The sequence below is a fragment of the Cnephaeus nilssonii genome, assembly GCF_951640355.1.
Source record: "Cnephaeus nilssonii genome assembly, chromosome: 5".
NCBI lineage: Eukaryota > Metazoa > Chordata > Mammalia > Chiroptera > Vespertilionidae > Cnephaeus > Cnephaeus nilssonii.
In genome coordinates this window covers 58,583,862-58,606,981 of record NC_137076.1, presented here as the reverse complement: position 1 = coordinate 58,606,981, position 23,120 = coordinate 58,583,862, and the positions used below count along the sequence as shown (strand labels likewise).

General features: G+C 38.8%; 1 protein-coding gene across 3 annotated transcripts in view; it reads right to left on the bottom strand.

The window, feature by feature from the left end:
* Positions 1-23,120, bottom strand: part of INPP4B (inositol polyphosphate-4-phosphatase type II B) — a 564,192-nt gene that overhangs the window by 460,081 nt on the left and 80,991 nt on the right. For all 3 annotated transcript variants that reach the window (XM_079772160.1, XM_079772161.1, XM_079772164.1), the window contains exon 2: positions 12,179-12,241. The gene's annotated coding sequence lies outside the window, so the exon portion shown is untranslated. The remainder of the gene's footprint in view (positions 1-12,178; positions 12,242-23,120) is intronic.

Below are 23,120 nucleotides of genomic sequence, written 5' to 3'. Positions count from 1 at the left end.
TTAGAAACATCGACGAGAAAGAAACATCGATCAGCTGCCTCCTGCACACCCCCCACTGGGGATGTGCCCGCATCCAAGGTACATGCCCTTGACCGGAATCAAACCTGGGACCCTTCAGTCCGTAGGCGGATGCTCTATCCACTGAGACAAACCAGTTTGGGCTGTCTCATGTTTTATTACATGAATCCATACCCAGAGCTCAGTCACCAGTGCTGGTAACCAGACCCTAAAAGCTAATTCACTGAGCTGCAACCACTCTTGGCTGAGGCTAAATAAATAAGCCTAACCATGATTCCCTATTTCAAAGACAAATCCCATAGACTGAGATTTAAAGTAGGAATTTCACACTCATAGGCCCACAGAAGCCAGATAAGCATCATCTGTGAGGGTCATGGGCAAATGGGTATTGTTGTAACAATGGGGACTGAAATGCAAGAACAATGCAGGCCTTTTTCTTTTGCTTTAATATATTATATTGATTTCAGAGAGGAAGGGAGAGGGAGAGAGAGATAGAAACATCAATGATGAGAGAGAACCATTGATCAGCTGCCTCCTGCATGCCCTCTACTGGGGATGGAGCCCACAACCCGGGCACGTACCCCTGACCTGAATCGAACCTGGGACCCTTCAGTCCACAGTCCGATGCTCTATCCACTGGGCCAAACCAACTATGGCCATGCAGGCCTTTTCTAAAGGGAGCAGACACTGCTCGTCTCCAGTGAATTATTCCCAGATCTTCTGACTGGATTTTTCAACCTGAAATTCTAAAATTTGCTCATGAAACTACTCATTTTTTAAATCTGACTTATTAGAACAATAGAGAACAAAACAAAACTCTGGGCCCTATCCAACTGTTGGGAATTATCAATTCATGATCATGGCTTTAAGCCAATGAAGCAGAAGACAGACTTTGAGACTGCTGATTGATACGTTCTATTCTGCCAGATCCATCAATGCCCTTCCCTTGGATCAGCTCCTTCTACTCAATGACAACTCCAAAACGTCAATGCTATCTTCAAGCACCCTCCTAACACTCTCTCTCCTACTCTGAGGGGAAGATCTTGATTTAAATGTATTTTTAAATCAACATTGTCTCACCATCAATGAAAATCCACAAACATTAATAAAACTCCTCATCTTCCCACTCTCAGTTTGCAAACTATTATTCAAACATCCAACCTCAAAGGAGAGAGGATCTTTCTTCTCTTTAAAGAGAATCATCCTACCATTGTCCCTAATAGATTCTATCCATTAATTACCTCTTTCCTCAAAGATCTGCAACTTCTCCTTTTGCACAACTTAGTAACAGTCCATCTTGGTGGGAGGAACCTAATATCTATAGTCCCCTCATTTAAATTTTCTTTAAAGTAAAGCTTGTTTTTCACACTGTCCTATAAGCTTTACTATTATATTAGCATGGACTTACAGAACAGGAAGAAATCATTTTTACTGACCTACTCTAAGTTTTCTGACTTTCAAAAGAAATCACTTAATGTCATTGGCTTTCTTGATAAATACTTATTAGCCTAAGATATACAAAGCACTGCACAAGAATGATCCATTCTACGTCTCAATTGGCATCAAAGTTTCTCAGCACAGTTAACGCTCTGGCATAGGTCATGGATCTCCAGCTCACATGTCAGAGTGAGTAATGTACAAGTAATGTATGTTACTTGTGTAATGAACACCTAGATATGTTTATCTCATGTGCCTACCCTCCACCCAAAGGATGAAAGAAAACAAAACAAAAAAAGAACCAAAGTGGGAAATGAGCCCATATTGTTTAGTTGGCAGAAAAACCATCATCTGTAAGCACAGCCAATGTTTTGCTGCACAATGAGCTTAAAAGGACATTTAAATCAGTTGGGATTAGCTATTCTATTTACTCTCAATTTGTGGCTACAGATGGAAGGGTGAAAATTCCATATGTAAGAGAGAGATTATGTTTCTGAAAGTTTCAACTCAAGTGCCAAGATAGGAGACTGGCAGGCATGTAGGGAACGTGGGGAGTGGTTCTCAGGGGCAATCTTTTATCTTGATTGCTGCCCAAGATCATGTTTTCTGATTCATGCATCAAGACCCCTAGAGCGAGTTACAAAATCAATTTAATGGATTGAGGCAAGCATTTTTTAAAAGAAGTTATACGGAAGAAAATAAAAAATAGAGTGCATGTCACATATAAAAAGTAGTAATTGTATCACGAAAAGCTATGTATGTCAGTGTGAGTGAGTGAGTGTGTGTGTGTGTGTGTGTGTGTGTGTGTGTGTGTGTGTTTCTTCAAGCTTCATGAGTGAGTAATCTATCTAATCTGTCTTTTCCTTTTCATTTCCCAATGTCAATCTGTTATTTCTGCTTCAGCAAATCCACTAAAATTCCTCTGGATAATGTTACTGATGGCCTTCTTTTGGTCATATTTGATGTACCCCTTCAGATGCTTTCACAATTGAATTCTCTGCAGTGTTGAACACTATCCTACCTCCTTCTTAAAACTTGCATTGCTTTTGGTTTCTTCAGCTAACCCACCTCTGGCACTTTCCTCACACGATGACATTAATTTGTGCATGGTTACTTTTAATGGGAATGGAACCTGCTTGAAACTTTTGCTTTCCCTTTTGATCAACTAAATTCCATGAACTCCATCATAAAAAATTGGAATGGGGCATAGGGTGCTTTTCATTTCACAGTCTTGTGTGATTGACTACAAATGAGATAAAACTGGTGAAAAACTTGTTGGTCATTGATATTATTTCCCTGCTTTTATTTGTGTGGGTTTTTTTCTTTTATAGCTTGCAAGCTCAGTTGTTATAAGAAAAATCAATAAACAAGCTTTCAAGGAAACTTATACCCAGAGAGAAGAAAGGCCCTTTTGCCATGAAGTTATTCTTCTCCTTTTTAAGGATGTAATATCCACTCCACAGCCAGAGTTCACTTGCAAGTCAGCAGAAACCTCACGTGCTTGTGAGGACGCTCTGCTGGGAGAACAGGGCCCCCAAGTATTTTCAGAGGGATATCTTTTGTGAGTAGGATAGCTTCTGTGAATTGAATTGTTCAGAACATCAGGCAGGATTGAAGAAAGGAAACTAATGTGGACAAGAAAATAAACCATTATCCACATGTCCAGGGGCTAGAAAAAGGACATAGGACCCTGGGAAATCAACTTCACTATAGGCCAGTTAAAGGGTGCAGGTCCACCCTAGAGGCAGGTGACTTCATCTCATTGCATTTCAGTTTTCTCACATGTGAAATGGAGATTCTGATAGATTGGTTGCAAAAATGATTCCAATTCTCCCTGCTCCTGTCTCCGACCAATTGCAATGTGATTTTGCAACTCTTTTCGCGCAATGATGGGGTCTACTAGTATTTCCCCATCCCTCAATTCCAGGCTAGCCTTCACACTTACTTTGGTCAATAGAATGTGGTAGAAGTGGTTTGACGCCAGTTCTAAGCCCAATCCTCAAGAAAGCTTAAGCATTTCTGCTCTTTTTCTCTCAGAACTCTGATACCACCATAAGGGCAAGCTCAGTTTAGACTGTTGGGGAGAGATCCTATAGAACAAAGCCAATCAACCCATTTGTTCCAGCCAAAGTCATGGACACAGGAGAGCTCAGACAAGATCAGCAAAGCCAAACCATAGCCGACTTTCCAGCTGGCTTCAAATACAGAGCAAACCCAGCTAAGACCAGTGTAAACTACACAATTTGTGCCAATGGTTTTGCTCATTGAGTGTTTGTTACACAGTATAATTGTGACAAAACGAAAACAGAGATAACAGTGGGACCTAATTCTTAGTACTGTGGTTAGAACAGTGCTAGCATCAAATAAGTAATCCATCAATATTTGCTACTATTCTGGTCCAAAATTTGTCAATACCACACAGAATGAGATTGGGGTAACTTCTTAAAGAAAAAAAGTTTCCCCAACTAAACTCCAAAACCAAACAAAATTAAACCTAAGATGTTTAAACCTACCACAAGGTTTGTGAGATCTAATAATGACAGAATATTGATCTATTAAATTTATAGCAATTTTAATAAATTCATAAGTAAGCATATTTTCATAATGGAAAACAAGCAACATGTCAATGCAGTGAAAGTAATCGATCTCCAAAGCCCTTCACACTTCCTGTGTAAATATCTAATATCGGATCTATGCCCAGCTTTCATGTCACCAATTAGATCGAACATCAAACCTCTCCCTTGCAAAATGGACAGTAACACTTTTATTACATGATTAATTGACCAGGTAGTTTTGTAAAATGCTGAATTTTATATCTTCCTTCTGTAGTTTTATGATGCTCATTTGAATATTAGTCTCTGAAAATCCTGCTATAAAGAAACCTGTTTAACTTTGTTTAACCCAGCATTTCTTAAAATTAGTGAGCCATGAAATCTTTTATCCTTTCGTCTATTTCTGTGTAATACTCATTGAATTCAGTAGCACTAGATTCCAGTGAGCCCACTTTGTGAAGAGACATTCGGGATGCAGCAGCGGAAAAGTGGTCTTTCAACATCGGGCTGGGGCGTCTGAATTTCTGGAAGAGCCCAGAGAGAACCCAGCCCTCTCTCTATTTTCACTTAATCGTGTCAATGCACAGACAAATGAGCATGTTGAGGAGGAACTCACTGGTGCATATGGAAGTGGGAGTCAGTTTCTCAATGTGGAGCTAAAACAGTTTGCTTAAAATTGGCATCGTCTCTAATACAAAATACTTCAGGAACATCTGTGCCATTTAACCATTTGTAAATGATAAGGAAAGTGACAAACTGAGGACAGATTTCTCGGTCCCATCCAAGCCCGACCCTCTAAGGGGGTTAAGTACTGGAAGCACAGGGTTACAGAGCAAGCCAGGGGTGTGCTCCCACACCAGGTTCAATGTTGAGACTGCCTTCACTGAACATCTGGCTAACGATGTGCCTTCCATTTATGAGCAGCACTTACCCAAAGCATCTGCTCCCCAAGAGGAGATTATATGGGTCAAGAAACTGCAGCATGCTTCCAAATGTTTGCCTCATCACCTACAAACATAACTCAGCCACTATCATGAGGAAAATCTTGAAAAGTTACTTTTAGTAGTAGTTCTAAAATAGCAATGCACACAAAAAAATGATAATCTTATGAACTTAAACCAATAATTCATGACTACAACTTCAGTATAAATGAAATTATTTCTTTAGCCTATGTCCTAGCCCACCTTCCACTTACTGCAGCAACTAAAATATTTTTTTAACCTTAAAAGTGATAAGGGTATAACATTTACATTAGTATTTTCCCTGTGAGAACTGGTTTTGGTAAAGAACATGTTTTCATAATTCTCTTTCTTAGCTTTTCCTAATATATTTTTAAAATGCATTGAAAGCAGAATTTTTCCAAGGGAGAAAAATGGGAATAAGTCTACATTTTTTAAATTTATTTTAAAACTAGAGGCATGGTGCACAAATTTGTGCATGGCTGGGGTCCCTCACCCTGGCTGGTGATTGAGGCCTATGGGGGGGGGGGTGTCAGCTGGCGGGGGGAGAGACCCCGGGAGGTTGACCAGCTGGCCGCCCAATTAAGGCCTGGGGAGAGGGACTGCGGGAGGATGGCTGTGGGAGCACACTGACCACCAGGGGGAAGCTCCTGAATTGAGTGTCAGTCCCCTGATGGTCAGTACATGTCATAGCGACTGGTAGACCAGTTGTTCCGGTCGTTCGGTTGTAACAGTCACTTAGGCTTTTATATACATAGATATGCTTGGTACTTGGTCAAATCATAGCCAATCACCTAAGATTGAGTTCTATCTGATGATTAAAATCTAACAGATTGTCTGAATCTTCCTGCTAATGTGAATCTGATTTGACTGGATATTAATGACATTATTTAAAAATAACATTACTAGTATCTAATAAACATTGGCCAATACTATAATTTTCTTATTGATTTATGGGGGAAAAACGAGATGCTTTTTTACCTGGTGCTTTAAGGATTAAACAATTGTGTGTATTATTCATGTGAAAATACCTTTTTTTTTTTCAGTTTCTAGATTGTTTTCTTTGTCAACTGGTAAACAAACACCCATAACACTCTTTGGCATATTTCAAAATGTTCTGAATATTTTGAAACAACAGAGCACAGATCCAGGAAAGTTTAGACAGTTCTAAGTAAACAGTGTACAGATGTGGATGCTGAAAAATTTATACCACACAATCTTCTGATGGGCTGCAGCACTGAAAATGCTTCTTCTACAAAAACAGAATGAAACAAACCCAAAGCACAAATACTCCTCCAACCATGGCATAAATTAATCATAAAGTATTGAAACAGAAGTTTAGAGCTTTGGCAACAGATATAATTTCTAACAAAGTACTCATCCTCACACATGGTTCTTCATACCATCTCATTGGTGAACAGAATACTAGAACGAGAAGTAATTGTTCACGTAAACAGAAACCCCAGTTTAAAAAATTTTTTTTCCAAACTATTTTATGATGCTTATAATCCTCCTCATATTTCAAGAAATACTTCTTATACTTTTAAAATAAGTACTTACTATTCTCAGATAAAGTGCTCTAATAAAGTAGCAATTGTTTTTTGTTTTTACCAATGAAGGCCACAGAAACCCTGGGAGGTTGCTGCTGACATCTAGTGGCATAATTTTAAAAATACCAAATGCATTAAAAATACAGGTACCTAGAGATAGAAAGGAACAAACATACGTATATATGCACTTGCAAAGTCTAATGGACATCCCACATTACAAATTATTTGCCTCTGCCCACACCATTCTGCCTGCAATGACTTGCTTCCCTTTCCAAAGTACTTTGAGTACCACAAAATCAAAGAAATAGAAACTAACATAAGGGCTAAAGCATTAAAGGAACCAATTCCCACAAAATCCTTAGTCCTCTACTGGGAATTACCAGTTCCCTGAGAGCCCCAATTCCAAAAGGCCCTGTCTCAATCCCAATGGTCCTAATTTCATCTCAACTTCCCAAATAATCCTAGTCCTTTCCCAACCTCCACACCTCGAGTTTAGGTACTTCCAGGGCCCTAGCCTAAAGAGACTCTACTGTGGAGCTGGGAATATGTTATTTCAGACTTCACATCTACAAACATACACACACATCCAAAATGGCCACAAAATTCCTAGGCATAAAACTAAACAATTATTAAAAACTTAAAAATAACTATCATGGACTGCTTTAATGATTTCCAACCATCTACATGAATGATGATATACAGAAGAACATGGAAGAAATTGACATTGATGTGAAAAATGATAGGAACAAGGAGATAGCTTCTACAAGCATGTAGACGGATGTTTTTTATCCAATAATATATTTTTATTCATTTTAGAGAGAGAGGAAGGGAAAGAGAGAAAAACATTGACCGGTTGACCAAGGATCAAACCTGCAACCTAGGTATGTGCCCTGACTGGGAATCAAAGCTGCAACCTTTTGGTGTATGGGGCAAAGCTCCAACCAACTAAGCCATACCAGCCAGAGCTAAAAGGATATATTTTGTACCCTCTGTATGCCCTTATGTATGGTGTATGTGTGTGTGTGTGTTTGTGTGTGTTGTGTGTGTGCAAAATAAGAGACTCTCAAATTCTGCATGTACTTCCACTCCAGCTAGAGCATTTGTGAAGGCAGTAGGTAAACAATGAACTGATGGATGAATGAATAAATGGAAGAGGTAGCAAATTACAATATACTTTTTCTACTGATTCTGATGTTAGATAAGCAATATCCTCAAAAGGCAGTGTTTGCTTTAGGCAAAAGTGCCTTTGTTGAGTAGCTCAAGTTAGATGTTTCTCCAATGACATGTGCAAAGTGGCACAAAGCCAATGGGGAATACAATTAGGCAATTTCCCTTTGGTGAAGAGAGTGTGTTTCAATAGTTGAAAATTATTTGCTTTATATATTAGTATATTTGAATATTGATTTTATTCTCATTGAAAGAGGATAAAGGGAAAGTAGATTCTCAAGGTATTCCTAATTACAAAGCATAGCTAAACTACAACTCTCATAGTGAGGAATGTTTTAGCCTTTTAAATATTCCTTCAATGGAAATCCTCGAGATGGAAGGAGCTCATTCATTTCAATTTATCTACTTCACTTACAAGTGGGAGTAATAGTGGGTGACAGACAGATCTACTTTAATCATGTTGAAGGGGACAAAAATCTCATATCTGTATGTGTACTTTTATATATAATAATAAGAAACTGTATATATGTACATATATGTGTATATATATATACACATACATGCACACATGAGAACTATTACATAGCATTATATGCAAATCAATGTGGCAGATACTAGGCAACCTTACTGACTGAATATAGATTAAGGGAGGGAAATTGATATTGTATAATGAGGAATTCAGAAGATTCTGTAAAGAGAAGTTTTCTGGTTACATATAGACTTTGGAATATAGGGGAAAGAAGACCGGGCATTCACAGTGGCGTTTTCAGCATAAGAAAAAGACAAAAAATGTGTAGGGTCTGTAATGGAGTAGCAGAGAAATAAATAGGGTAAGTAACATAGGTTGAGAATCGGTGGAAAAACTTCAATATTAGCAGGAGCTGATCATAGACAATGCTATAACTTATAGTCTTGGGAGTGTTTTTTAAGTTTTAAGAAAATGAAGTATCCCACAGAATCTAATACTCAGAAGAGTAAAGGCTGATGAGCACTTTTGCAAATAATAAAAATCATGAGAACCAAAAAGGCAAATTCATAAAAATTACCATAATAATTCTCATGTAAATTCCTCTTTTAAAATTACTTGTTAATCACATCTCCATGAAAATGTTCCAATGTTTTATTCTCTGATTTTCAGTTTAAATTCTCTTTGAGAGCATGTTTGGCCTGCTGTAACCATATTTATGCAAAGCATTGCATATGTCTTACATGTAATCTAACTCAGACAATGTGACAATTACATCACTATTTTTATCACATGCCATAGAAATGCTTCTAATGCTCATTTAAATTCATGGTCATTAACTTATTAATCAACCTGCAAGTTTTGAGGCTTTACTTTCATTATTATGTTGCAGTATGTATGTAATAAATAATATACAATATAATTTGTGGTAAGCTCTTAAAATATCAGAAGATTTTTATCCTTTTAAGTCTCAACTAAATCTCAACAAGCATTATTACCACAACATTTTCTACAGCCAGTGATAATAAACACGATGAAACAAATCTCTAAACAATATCTTTATAACTTAGTTTTAGTGCTCTTGAACATAAATAACCCTATACACTAGCCTTATGACAGTTTGTTTCCAATTCTCAAAATTGTGTTTATATTAAACTTAGATTTCAACCTAAAGTACATTAAAAAATTACTGCATCCTTAATAAATTAAGGGTTGATATTACAATTATAATTTCCTACAGAAAAAGTCAGATATATTTAAGAATAAAACTTAACATTCCTGCATAATAAAAATAAATTATAGGTATGACATTTTCTTAATTGAAATTCAATTTATTTCCAGGACATATAAACCTATATAAAAATGGAACAGAATAATGGTCTCTATTTTTTTTTTACATAATCATACTAGACATAGAGAAGGATATTCAGTCCTGACCAGTTAAAGTTGCCTCTCTCTGGATGACAAAATTAAGAATACTGTTACTAAATTGCATAAATAACTTCACATAATAATATACAACATGAAGAGCTATTTAAGTGCCCCTTTTAAAAGGGTCGAACGTAGAACTTTCAGGTATCCTTACACACAAAAGTGCTTGCTAATCCAATAGGTTGCTCTCTGAGCTCCACTGCCAGAGTTAATCCTACACAAAAGGAGTGGGTTAGTCCTCCTGTGCAACTGAGAAAACTGACCAGTCCCATTCATCTAAAAATAGCATCATCACTAATACATCTGAATAGTCTTTAATTTAAACACTAGAGGCCCGGTGCACGAAATTCTTGCACTGGTGGGAGGGGGGGTGTCGTCTGTCAGCCCAGCCTGGGACCCCTCGCTCCTTACTGCCTGCCTGCTTACCACCAGGGGGCAGCTCCTGCATTGAGCGTCTGCCCCCTGGTGGTCAGTGCACATCATAGTGACCAGTCGTTCTGGTCATTCTGCCATAACGGTCGCTTAGGCTTTTATTATATAGATTTAAATTTAAATATAAATATTACATCTAAAATATTAGAGACACAGCATCAGCTCATTAGCATTCATTGTCTAACTAATAGAAACTGTTTATAAGATTGCAAACTCCCCTATTTCATGGAATCCAAATGACCAGTTTAGAGAGATGACAACATAAACACCATTTCTCCCATCCCAGGTCACTCCTCCGGTCATTCCTCCACACTTTACTCCCAGCATTTGCACAAACACACATGTCCTAGAACATCATCCTTTCGGGAGTTTTATCAGACCAAACGCTTGGATTCTGGCAAGATGCAGAACTGTTCCTTTATTCTCATGATGGGAGGAAACACATTTTGTACTCTGAATACACAATGCTAGAAACCCTACCCTTTTAATGGAATTTCCCCTTTCCACCCAACTTTCCCTTTCTACATTCAATTCAAAGTATGTGTTTCTATGTCTTAAACAAAAGACTAATAAAACAACAGATGCATATGTACATTTGTATGTACATGAACATGAACATGTACATGCCTCTGAAAAAAATAATTTCACAGGAATGAATCCTGGATAGTCTGTGCTCCTTTTATCCTTTTATTCTAATGGGTATGGATCCTTGACCCTCCCCACTGGCTTCAACTCATTCCATGTGGTTCTTTCTCTCTCTTACTGTGTCGTCACCCATCAATTCCTCCTCAACAAGCACTTTTCTACTACTTATCTCCTATGCCTACATCACATAGCTCAGTGTCAAAATCTTCCACATATAGTCTAGGTATCAGTGCTCATTGCAATGTCTCTCTGTGGGGAGTCACAGTTAATAGTTCTATGCAAAATGCAGCTCTTCACTGATGTCATTAGCCATTTAAAAATATTTTATAGATTCCATTAAAATTTTAGTATAGCTAAAACTTGAATAGAGCGCCTACAATTCCAAATCGCCTTTAGGAGAGAGAAGCTGCTTCCTTAAGGGATTTACATCTCCTTTGAAGAATCAACTAAAATCAGAAATAAGTAGAAACACCCAATTTGTAATTCAACCTAACAATTTCTTTTTGCTCAACTGCAAATTCAAGGTCAGAAACAAGTTTTCTGCTGATATCCATTAAATTTAAATGCTACCTTTGTTTCAACACTCATTTGTTTTCAGGAATTCAACAATTTGTCAAAAGTAAAACCCAATCAGTTTCAATTAGTAAACAGTCGAATATACATTTCAATAAATCTCTTATGCATATACATACGGTAACATCCTATCTTCATAGCTATATAAATAGATAACATTCATTGAATAGATGGGTATAGCGCACATCACAGTTCTAACCTTTTAGAAACTTTACTGAAAAAAACTCTTTTAGATAACGCCTATATTCATAAAATATGCACATGTATATCTGTAGCTTACATTTTATTTACCCATATATATCATTAGGATATTTGTATAAGTGTTCATATTTTTAAACCAACATATGTAAATAAATCACATAGCAATTTCAAAATTTAGCAACTAGATATGCAACTGGTAAGTATAATCAGGCATGCTATTCAACAACTGTATGATATAATTCAGTCTTTCCAAAGAAAATATGATTTGTATGATGGTGTCTTTATAAAACTCAAAAGAGTTTGAGAGGAATTTGAATGGAAATTTTTTGCATATTCAAAAAGTAATATGTAAAACCATCTGACTAATGCTTGAATAAAAGGAAATTCTTATCACTGTTCTCTGACAAGAATCTAATTCTCTTATTGTAAATGTGAATAAACTAATTGGAGTTATTTCCAAACAAAGAGAATATAATCTCCTAGTCAAGATCGTATTCATATATTAAGATAAATGTGGTGTCAGAAAATTGACCATTATCCACAATGTTTTGATAACCCAAAATATGTTTTAAATTTTACTGTTACTTCATAAATATGGTAATCCTTACAAACCATTCCCTCTACTTTCCAGAAAATGATTTACTATTATGTATTCAATAGCTAAAACCAGTAATCAAGGAAACCAACGAGTTTAATGTATCAGAGTTAAACAGACTAAAAAATATATCAATTCACAATAAGTATTACCTTGGTCTGATTTTTCATAAGAGAGTGCAGATCTCTTGCCAGGTAACACCATTTCTTTGGGTTCTGTGGGCAAAGAGAAAGCGATTAATAAAAACAACCTTTCTTTTTACTCCTTAAGTGCTTCTTAAGGAAGATTCATTAGTAATAAAGGTCAGAGAAGAAAATCATTTAACAAAATATTCAGCAGCTGCCATGGGAATTACTTGCTTAAATGCCAAATAACTTCCCCAAAGGTCCCCTCGCCCCTGCAGCCCAGAACAGGGGTGTCTGTGGCAGATACTCAGCCCATTCTTCTTTGCTTGTCTCCCTCTTCTCGCATGGGAACAAGGTTCTCACTTGAGCAAGAAGCATTAGCTTCCATCATGTGAAAAGATCAGATGTAAGCCATGTTGAGACAGAACATTTACTGGGAATACAACTGACTGAAATGGAATTTGCAATTATCTAAACTTACTTTCCTCCCTCCCCCAGTGTGTATGGGTTTTTAAATATTCATGAAAGTTTTCTATTTTGTTTTTCCACAAAAGTGATAAAATGAGATATTGTGAGAAGCTTCTGTAAATAATTGCAGATTACCCTCCTCATGAGATACAATTTTAGAGCTTTTCCATGCTGCAGTGAGGAGGAAAGTACTTTATAGAAGTCAAAAGTTATCAAAATATATCTTATTCCCTCCCTTAGCATATAGCAATCTTGAGGAGTATCCCATAAAAGATTTTATTGCATCATTATCTGAATGTGCAGATTGGAGGATAAGAAATTCAAGACTGAGCAATAGCTTTCCAGAAAGGACTGTCATGTAGATAGGTGAGACATTTAAATTCACCCCTTAAGAAAGTTATTTGAAGAAATGTTAACAGTTAAAAGCAACACTGATTAATTGGCTATAACAGTCATTATAAGAATAGTCATATAAATGCAATCACCATATCTTACTAGCTGTGTGAACTTGTGCAAGTAAATTAAACTCTGTAAGCCTTCATTTTTCATCTGTAATACTGGAATAACAATTATTTCTACTCCATAGAGCTGATAGGATAAATGAGATAAATATATATAAAGGACATAGAACTAATGAATGTTAGCTAATATAATTATCAACATCATTTTTACTCCTTTTTATCATCATTCTCCTTTTAAAAATATGCATCATCTGTATCTTGCATTATATGTTGACCCAAAGTCAAATCTTCTTCCATTACCATAAATTTGACTCCTTATCCCTTTACTAGCTCCCCCACTTGAAACCTAAATAATTTTATTAACCAATGTCACCCCAATAAATTTCACACTGGAAATAACCTAATTTGCCTACTGCTTAATCTGACTCTGATGGCAAAGGAAATGAAGGTCTTTGGGCAAGTGAGGAGAACAGATTGAGGAGCATTTCAGAAGATGAGAAAGCTGCCAACCACTTCACTGCAGTGGCTCCCCTTCATTTTGCTGAGGATTTTAGTTCAAAGAAGCCCTCCAAGAAATTGTGCTAAACTTCAAGATTCACTTAAAGCAAATGACCATTTCCTACTCTTGGGAACACTCAATCCAATTCTGTAAACATCTAATGACCCTCCACTGCAAACTAGGGTTTATAACAGACTTTAGAGAAATTGTAATAAATAAAAATGACTCAAGAGAAATAGTTTAGTGGAGGAAACATCTATAGAGAATTATTTCAAGGAATTGGTGAAAATACCTTCATTAAACAATAATGTGTTGAAGCAACAGGAAGTATTGAAAGAATATTCTGCAATCAGGAAAGAGGTATTTAAAAAATAATCTTAAAAAATTAATCAAGACAGCTGAACTTGTACTCACTGGCTGACAATCAGTCCTGTTCACAAGAGGGGACTCTGAAAGACTAGATCTGACAGGTAGGTAAGTAGGAATATGTCTTGCAATTATCTAAAGCTGCTTGGACAATACATTAGAGGAACAGGAAGTGTACAAAAACATGAAAAGCAGCTTTTCATGGGGCTGACCTGCAGTGCCCACTGTGCTTCTCCTCAACCTCTAATTAAAATTTTCAGTCTCTGCCATGTGAGTATCTATCTATATAAAAGCCTAAGTGACCATCACAACCGAACAGATGACCAAACAGGCTGCGTGGGGCGACCCAGCTGTTAGTGAGGGGTGTTAGTGAGGGGCAACCAAACGACCGAGCAGCAGGCTGCATGGGGTGATCAGGCCGGCAGGGGGGGTTAGTGAGGGGCAACCAAACGACTGAGCAGCAGGCTGCGTGGGGCAACCAGGACAGCAGGGCGGGGGCAGTGAAGAGCGACCAAACGATGGAACAGCAGGCTGCATTGGGCAACCAGGCTGGCGGGGGGGTAGGGGGGGGGAACAGTTGGGGGCAACCAGGCTTGCAGGGGGGGCAGTTGGGGGCAATCAGGCTGGCAGGCAGATGCAGTTAGGGGTGATCAGGCTGGCAGGGGGGATAGTTAGGGGCGATCAAGCAGGCAAGCAGGTGAGCTGTTAGGAGCCAGTGGTCCAGGATTGTGAGAGGGGTCCTGGATTAAAGAGGGTGCAGCCTGGGCTAAGGGGACTCTTCCCTCCTCCCCCTGTGCACGAGTTTTGTGCACTGAGCCTCTAGTACTAGTATAAGGAGAGTGGGCATTCTGCAGCCCAGCAGGGGGTTCTCACCAGAACCCAGACTGCATTCCCACCCTGATCTTGGATTTCTAGCCTCCAGACTGATGTCAAGAAAGTGTTATTTCATGGAACCAAGTCAGGAGAGTTCCCATGGGAGCAGCAGCCAGCAGCATCAGATGAGGAGAGACTCCAATTTAATTTCCTAGGGTGGTGTTGGATATCAGTATTTTTAAAGCTGCCTGGATGATTCTAATGTGCATTTGGGGCTGAGAACCCCCTGGCCTGGTAGCTATGCTCAAATTCATAACCAAAACTTAAAAAAAATCCATACACTTCTTTATTCATGGTGCCTATGAATCCCCTAACCTAGATATTTGTTCAGTAAACAAACTGGCTTTAAATAAAATTAAGTCACAAAATCAGGACTGAAGAGTGCTCAGGGTCTTGGCATTTAGACCGGTTATTGGTGTCCTCCTGTCTAACTGAATATCAAGGGAATCATTCAAGTCTTCCTAACGATGAGCATCCCTGCACTGTTGCAGATGCATGGAGTGCCTCAAGCCTTCTCTGGATGTGCTCATGAGGACACTGGGGCTCAGGCATAGGCTTCTGATTTACCCTGCCCAGCGTAAGGGAGTGTCCCACCTACACGATGACGTCAGGCTGTTATCCACCGTTCAGTGTCAGCAATCCCCACCTACATGGTCTATTGCAGAGCCAGCACGTGCTAATGAGCATTTCACATGAGCTAACTTACTTAATCTTTGTAACAGTCCGACCATACTGGTATACTTTTTCTCCCATTATATGGATGGGGAAAGTGGTGCACGTTCCTATCAGACAACTGATACCTTGAGATCCAGGGTTTGGTTGATTTCTATGCACTGTGTCATGTGACCAGAGATTCCAATTTAATTTCCTAGGGCAGTGGTCGGCAAACTCATTAGTCAACAGAGCAAATATCAACAGTACAATGATTAAAATTTCTTTTGAGAGCCAAATTTTTTAAACTTAAACTTCTTCTAATGCCACTTCTTCAAAATAGACTCGCCCAGGCCATGGTATTTTGTGGAAGAGCCACACTCAAGGGGCCAAAGAGCCGCATGTGGCTCGCGAGCCGCAGTTTGCCGACCACGGTCCTAGGGTGGTATTGGATATCAGTATTTTTAAAGCTGCCTGGTGGTTCTAATGTGCATTTGGGACTGAGAACCCCCTGGCCTGGTGGCTAAGCTCATATTCATAACCAAACTTAAAAAATGAAAAATCCATACACTTCTTTATTCATGATGCCTATGAATTCCCTAACCGAGGTATTTGTTCAGTAAACAAACTGCCTTTAAATAAAATGAAGTTTAAATCATACTGCTACTAAAATTTAAAAAGAAAAGTTTCCGAGGGCATTAAAGAAGAGAAACAATGGTAGCACCACAGGGAAGAAAATGGACAAAATATAAAGAGGTATCTCCAGTAGTTGCATCCCTGATAGGGATGATTAGGAAACACTGCTTCAGACTAAAAACTCTTACTGTGTATTGTGAAAGAGTACGGCACACATAATTAGAAACTAACTAGGAAGGGACTTTGAGTCACACCAACAACGGCCCCTAACTCCAGGGTACAGACACCAAGTAGAATTACACCTTTGTGGGTTGAATTGTTTCCCTCAACAGATATGTTCCAAGTACCACCCTAGTACCTGTGAATGGGATCTCATTTGTAAACAGTCTTTCTAGAGGTAATTAAAATGTAAGTTGAGGTGACATTATATGGGGTAGGGTAAACTCTTAATCCAATATGAATGATATCCTTATACGATGAGACAAATATGAACACACACACACACACACACAGGAGAGTGTCATGTGAAGACAAAGACACCGAGGAAGCTCACCATGAGATGAGGAGGGCAGAGATCAGAGGGATGCAGCTACAAGCCAAGGAGTGCCAAGGAATTGCAGCAACCCCAGAAGCTAAGAGAAAGTTAATGGAGCAGACGGTCTCCTAGAGCTTTCAGAAAGAACACGCTGACATCTTTCTTTTGGACTTGCAGCCTCCACAACTGTGAGAAAACAAATGCCTCCTGTTCTCTGACACCCAGTTTGTGGTCATTTGTTACAGTACTTCGAGGATATTAAGGCAACATCTTTTAGGCCAATATGAACTAGGGTCTTATCTATATACCCTGATCAATTGGAGCTTTAAAAAAATCTTATAATTACATTAAGTCACCTAACATATTCTCAATTTGTAAATTAGAATTCCCAGCTACCTATAAAGAACTGATTTAAAGTTTAAATTGTGTCCCTTCCATAGCTGGGATCCGCTGCAAGTGGAAACCAACAGCCAATGGCGAGCATCCTATAGTTTTACCCCAGGTCTTTCTTCTCCAACCATTTAATAATCTTGGTTCCAATGCCTCTGGAACATGGGAGTGGAGTGAAAGAGGAAAGGTAGGAAAAGAGGAGGTAAATGGTCACTGGGGTAAGAGAACTGGTATGTATTTAAAGCTGATTCTCAACCAGTGTTTGCTCCCCCTTTTCCAATCATTTGGGGACTTGATATGAGTCGCACTGTCTCACTTCATCACTTCCTACAGCCACAGCTCCAAGCGAAAGCTTTGGCTTCTATCTACTGAGACCAGTTCAGTCCCTGGGCAGCCTAATGGGATAGGGCCTAGAGAGCCTCGTGACAGTGCTCTCACATGCATGGTCCACATCTGCTCCCCAGGGAACTCTCTAGCTAACCCTGGGGAAATAGGTGAATCCCAATACAGCATTGCTACTTCGCTCCTCTATAAACTGCTCACTAGCTCATTTCTTGGTCTTTAGATTCATCACTATCTTTATTACCACCCAAAACTTCAGAAGACACACATTACACTCTCACCAAGTCTCCAAGTCTCCTTGAAGTACCTCTTTCTAGCAATAAGAAGGGAAAACAAGGAAACACCCCACAACCTACCTCCTTGTGGATATTCCCAGTGGACCCTCAGTTCATGCCCCTCAAATCTGCTTTAATCTCCAAATATCCCACCCCTGTTGAAGTATGAATGTACAAGTTATCTAAAAGTGCTCATGCTCCTACTGGGGAATTTCTACAAGGTGATCTATTTCATAAATCACTTTGGTGTCTGGTAGCTATTCCCTTTAGGGCTCAAAATTTTCCAATTTTACAACCTATGATATTAGTTTATATAATTTGAGCTTTAAGAGACCTATGGGAGCAGCTGCTGAAAATTGTACAGTATGTCGACTGGATATACTTTTTTTTAAGTTTCCTGAGCATTCCATGATTTTCACATTGTTCTCCAATATAATCTGTCCTACTCAAGTTAGGCAGAGTGCTAATGGCTCCCATGCTGTCTCTCCCACTTCCATTCTCCTCGTCTATTCCTCCTGGTTGCGGTTCAATTCTTTTCAGCACCTTCCAAATTTACCACCCTGTCAAAGCTTTAATGCCAACTCCTCCACAAAGTGATCCCTGGGTACGGTGGACTCTGTTGATTTATGATTCACTGACCTCGTGTAGCAATTACAGTTAATGCCTATAATTTATATCGCCTTCTTGGATAGTCTTATACTGTCACGTCTCCCCAACTATATTTTGAGTTCCTCAAGGTCAGTTATTGTATCTTTTGCCTATCACCTAAATCCTTCATTACTTAATTCAATGTTCAGCACATAGGAAGTTCCCAATAAGTATGCACCCACTTGCTATGTATTAAATACCTATCAACAAAGATAAGACAGACCTAACTTATGTGGCATAAATAGCTTACCATGTCCGATGACAGAAATTACATAACCAGACCTTATTGTCACATAAAAGTTAAAGAAAATTTGAGCAAACTAATATGTAAGAGAAAAAAAAAAGGCAGCTAACAAAGGAATATGAAAGAGGTACAAGCCATCATATAATAAGGATGCTAATATTTGGGAATATATCCACATGCAAAGGTTTTTTATTTTTCCGTGTCAATAATATTAAATCCATTTTTAATAAATAATAATATACACTTAAAATTAAAATAATAGCCCTGGTTGGGTAGCTCAGGAGCACTCTCCCGATATGCCAAGGATGCAGGTACAATCCCTGGTCAGGGCAGATACAAGAATCAACCAATGAATGCATGAATAAGTGAAACAATAAATCAATTTCTCTTTCTCTCTCTCTCTCTCTCTCTCTCTCTCTCTCTCTCTCTCTCTCTCTCTCCCCCCCCATCTCCACCTCTCCCTCTCCTTCTTTCTCTAAATAAATTTTTTTAAATTAAAATAATAAGGAGCCCACAGAAGAACTATTAGTTTTATTAATAAATTTAGTAAGATTACTGAATTCAGGGTCATTATACAAAAATCATTTGTGCTACTACATAACAACAAAGAAATTTAAAAATAAAAATTATACATTTAAAATTGAATTTAAAAATCTCAAATACCCTGAAATAAATCTAACTACACCAAAAACCTACAAAACATTATTTAGAGAAAATAAAGCAGACAAATGAATGGAAAGACATACACCTTGCTCATATTGTTAGATTCAATACTATAAAGATATTAATTCTATTATAAAGATTGATTTGTGTATTCACTATAATAACAATTGAAATTCCAGTAGTTTATTTTTTAATTTTAAGTTAACAAGCTAACATTTCTACTGAAATGCAAACGGTTGACATATGCACACCATATGGCTGGGCGAATTTCATTTCTAGGTTTATAACTACTTTAAATGCATATGATGGTTGCCAAAATTATGTACAAGAATGTTTATAGTAGTATGCTTCACAGTACAGATAGCCCAGATATCCATTAATCATAGAACTGATGAACAAATTAAGATCTATTCAAACAATAATATATATATATATATATATATATATATATATATATATATATATATCCTATCTAATAAAAGAGTAATATGCAGATTTACCATCACTCCAACACACAAGATAGCTGCCCCTATGTCGTCAAAGATCCTACCCCATGTGGACACAAGATGGCCATCACAAGATGGCCAGCAGGGAAGGCAGTTGGGAGGGACCAGACCTGCAAGGGAGGGCAGTTGTGGGTGATCAGGCCAGCAGGGGAGGGCAGTTGGGGGGGACCAGGCCTACAAGGGAGGGCAGTTAGGGGTGACCAGGCCAGCAGAGGAGGGAAGTTGGGGGCAAACAGACTGGCAGGGGAGCAGTTAGACATCAATCAGGCTGGCAGGGGAGTGGTTAGGGGGGTGATCAGGCTGGCATGCAGAAGCGGTTAGGGGAAATCAGGAATGCAGGCAGGCGCACCGTTGGGAGCCAGCAGTCCTGGATTGTGAGAGAGATGTCTGACTGCCCGTTTCGGCCCGATCCTACCAGGATCGGGCCGAAACGGGCAGTCGGACATCCCTCGAGGGGTCCCAGATTGGAGAGGGTGCAGGCTGGGCTGAGGGACAACCCCCATGCATGAATTTCGTGCACCGGGCCTCTAGTATATATGTATATATATATTCAAACACACACACACTAGATACACAGTGCACAAAATTTATGCACTGGGGGGTATCCCTCAGCCCAGCCTGCACCCTCTCCAATCTGGGACCCCTTGGGGGATGTCCAACTGCTGGTTTAGGCCCCGGGATTGGGCCTAAACCGGCAGTCAGACATCCCTCTCACAATCCAGGACTGCTGGCTCCTAACAACTCGCCTGCCTGCCTGCCCAATTGCCCCTAACTGCTTCTGCCTACCAGCCTGATAGCCCACTAACCGCCCCCTGCCAGCCTGATTGACACCTAACTGCTCCCCTGCTGGCCCGATCACCCCCAACTGCCCTCCCCTGCCAGCCTGATCACCACCAACTGCCCTCCCCTGCAGGCCTGGTCACCCCCAACTGCCTTCCATTGCAGGCCTGGTCCCCCCCCAACTTCCTTCCCCTGCAGGCCTGGTCACCCCCAACTGCCCTCCCCTGCAGGCCTGGTCTCCCCCAACTGCCCTCCCCTGCCGGCCATCTTGTGACAACATGGGGGTGGCCATCTTTGTGGCAGCCATCTTGTGATGATGTGAGGGTTGGCCATCTTGTGGTGGCCATCTTGTGACAATGTGGGGGGCAGCCATCTTGTGATGTGAGGGTGTGAGGGTCAATTTGCATATTAGCTCTTTATTTTATAGGATTAATGAGAATGAACGAACTACAGTTATATCACCAACATGGATAACTATCAGAAACAATGTTTAGGGGAAAGATCATAAATAAAAAATACATACTACACGACAGCATTTCTATAAAATGTTGACGAGGAGGCACCTCTTGTTTGATATAAGTGATGGGGAGAGGACATAAGGGGAGATTTTGAGGTACTAATACTATTCTTTCTTGAGCTGGCACCTGGACCTTCAGGTGTGTTCACTTTGCAAAAGTGTATCAATGCCCTAGCCCAGTGGTCGGCAAACTCATTAGTCAACAGAGTGGCAAACCGTGGCTCGTAAGCCGCATGTGGCTCGCGAGCCGCAGCTTGCCCACCACTGCCCTAGCCGGTTTGGCTCAATGTATAGAACATCAGCCTATGGACTGAAGGGTCCTGGGGCCGATTTCGGTCAGAGGCACATGCCCAGGTTGGTGGAACTCAATCCCCAGTAGGGGGTGTGTAGGAGGCAGCCTATCAATGATTCTCTCTCATCATTGATGTTTCTATCTCTCTCCCTCTTCCTTCCTCTCTGAAATCAACAAAAATATTTTTCTTAATGTATCAAGCTGTACACTATATATTTGCTCACTTTTCCATATGAATGTTATACTTCAATAGTTTACTTTCTTAAGTGGCATTAGAATCCCTACCCATCTGTATGTACCACTTGAAAAAAAAAAGGCACAAATGATTTTAAAGATAATCCCTGATTTTAAAGATAATCAGGAAGAAATAAAGGAACAGATTCCAATCTGCAAATTATCTACAGGTGTGATAATTCAGAACAGCACATGGTACAGAACATTGGTGTTTTCCCTGGAACACAAGCTATTTTCCATATTTTCAACATATAATATTCCTCCTCAAATTACTTACTCGTTGTTGGCTTTGTTTAATAAAAAGGGATCTGTCACAAAATGCATGGATATTCCATGTTAAAGCACACTGGTATATTTAACATATACAGACATATTTGTATATTTGTATATATTGAGAAATTTTTACTATTGAGCTACATTAACCAGAAAACATCTAGAGTCAGATGGTAAACATTATACCTGACCTTTGAAGGTATTTCCTTTTGCAAATACTAAAACTGTTACCAGTTGGATTCCTTTATAATTTTCCCTTGTTTATTATTTTATGAAACAATTATTTCAGAAAAGAAAAACACAAAGTAACGGTTTAGAATTATAGATTTTTATAACTGCATTTAAACTTTGGAAAGGAAATATAAATTGAAAAAAGAAACACAATAAACACCTATTTATCTCTGTCGGTACGCAGTAAGATAGGAAAACCATTCTTTTCTGAATTATAATTATACCTAGATTGAACATCAATAATGGAAAATCACAGAGGTAATCATCAAGGCTCAGGCATTTTGAATGCAAGTTGAATCTATGCCAGAGGAAAGGCAGATGTAAAACACCACCAAAGTCACAGCCATGTTTATTTTGTGGTGAGTGTGTGTGTGTGTGTGTGTGTGTGTGTGTGTGTGTGTGTGTGTTTATTAAATGTATTGGTGAGACACTGTTTAATATGATCAAATAGTTTTCAGGTGTAGATTTCTGTTATAATATCTGAAGTATTTGCATTGTGTGTTAAAGCACACCAACAATGGAATACTAGCAATAATTCATTTCTACCCTTTAATTTTAATAATTAGACCTTTTACTCAGTTGATAAAATTGTTTTCTCTAAATGATACTCTAATTTCACCAATAATATTATTTACTTAATCATGTTTCATTCTCTGTTGTTTATTCACATAATCAAAATATTTTCCCATAGGCAATTTAGCAATAAAATAGCCTCAGGAAAACTACTTTTTGAAAACTATTTTTTAAATTTCTAAATTGAATTGTTTTAGAAGTGACTTATTGATATTATTGCAGCAAAAAAAAGTAAACATTGAGAATTGCCAAATATAAATCAGGTATTGTTCCGAGTTGCTGTTTTACACATTTAATACTCATAAGAACCTTAATAGCTGGGCATACTAATGTTCCATTTTATAGATGAGTAAACTAAAGCATAGTTTGGTTACCAGAAGTTACCTGAACCACAGAGCCCGTAGGCAAAGGCAGAATTTGAAAGCAGGTAGCTGTCACCAATCCTGTTCTCTTGACTTTTCTGTGGAGCTAGTGTCCCTTTGCTATTTACAAGTGAGTACCTGTTATTATAG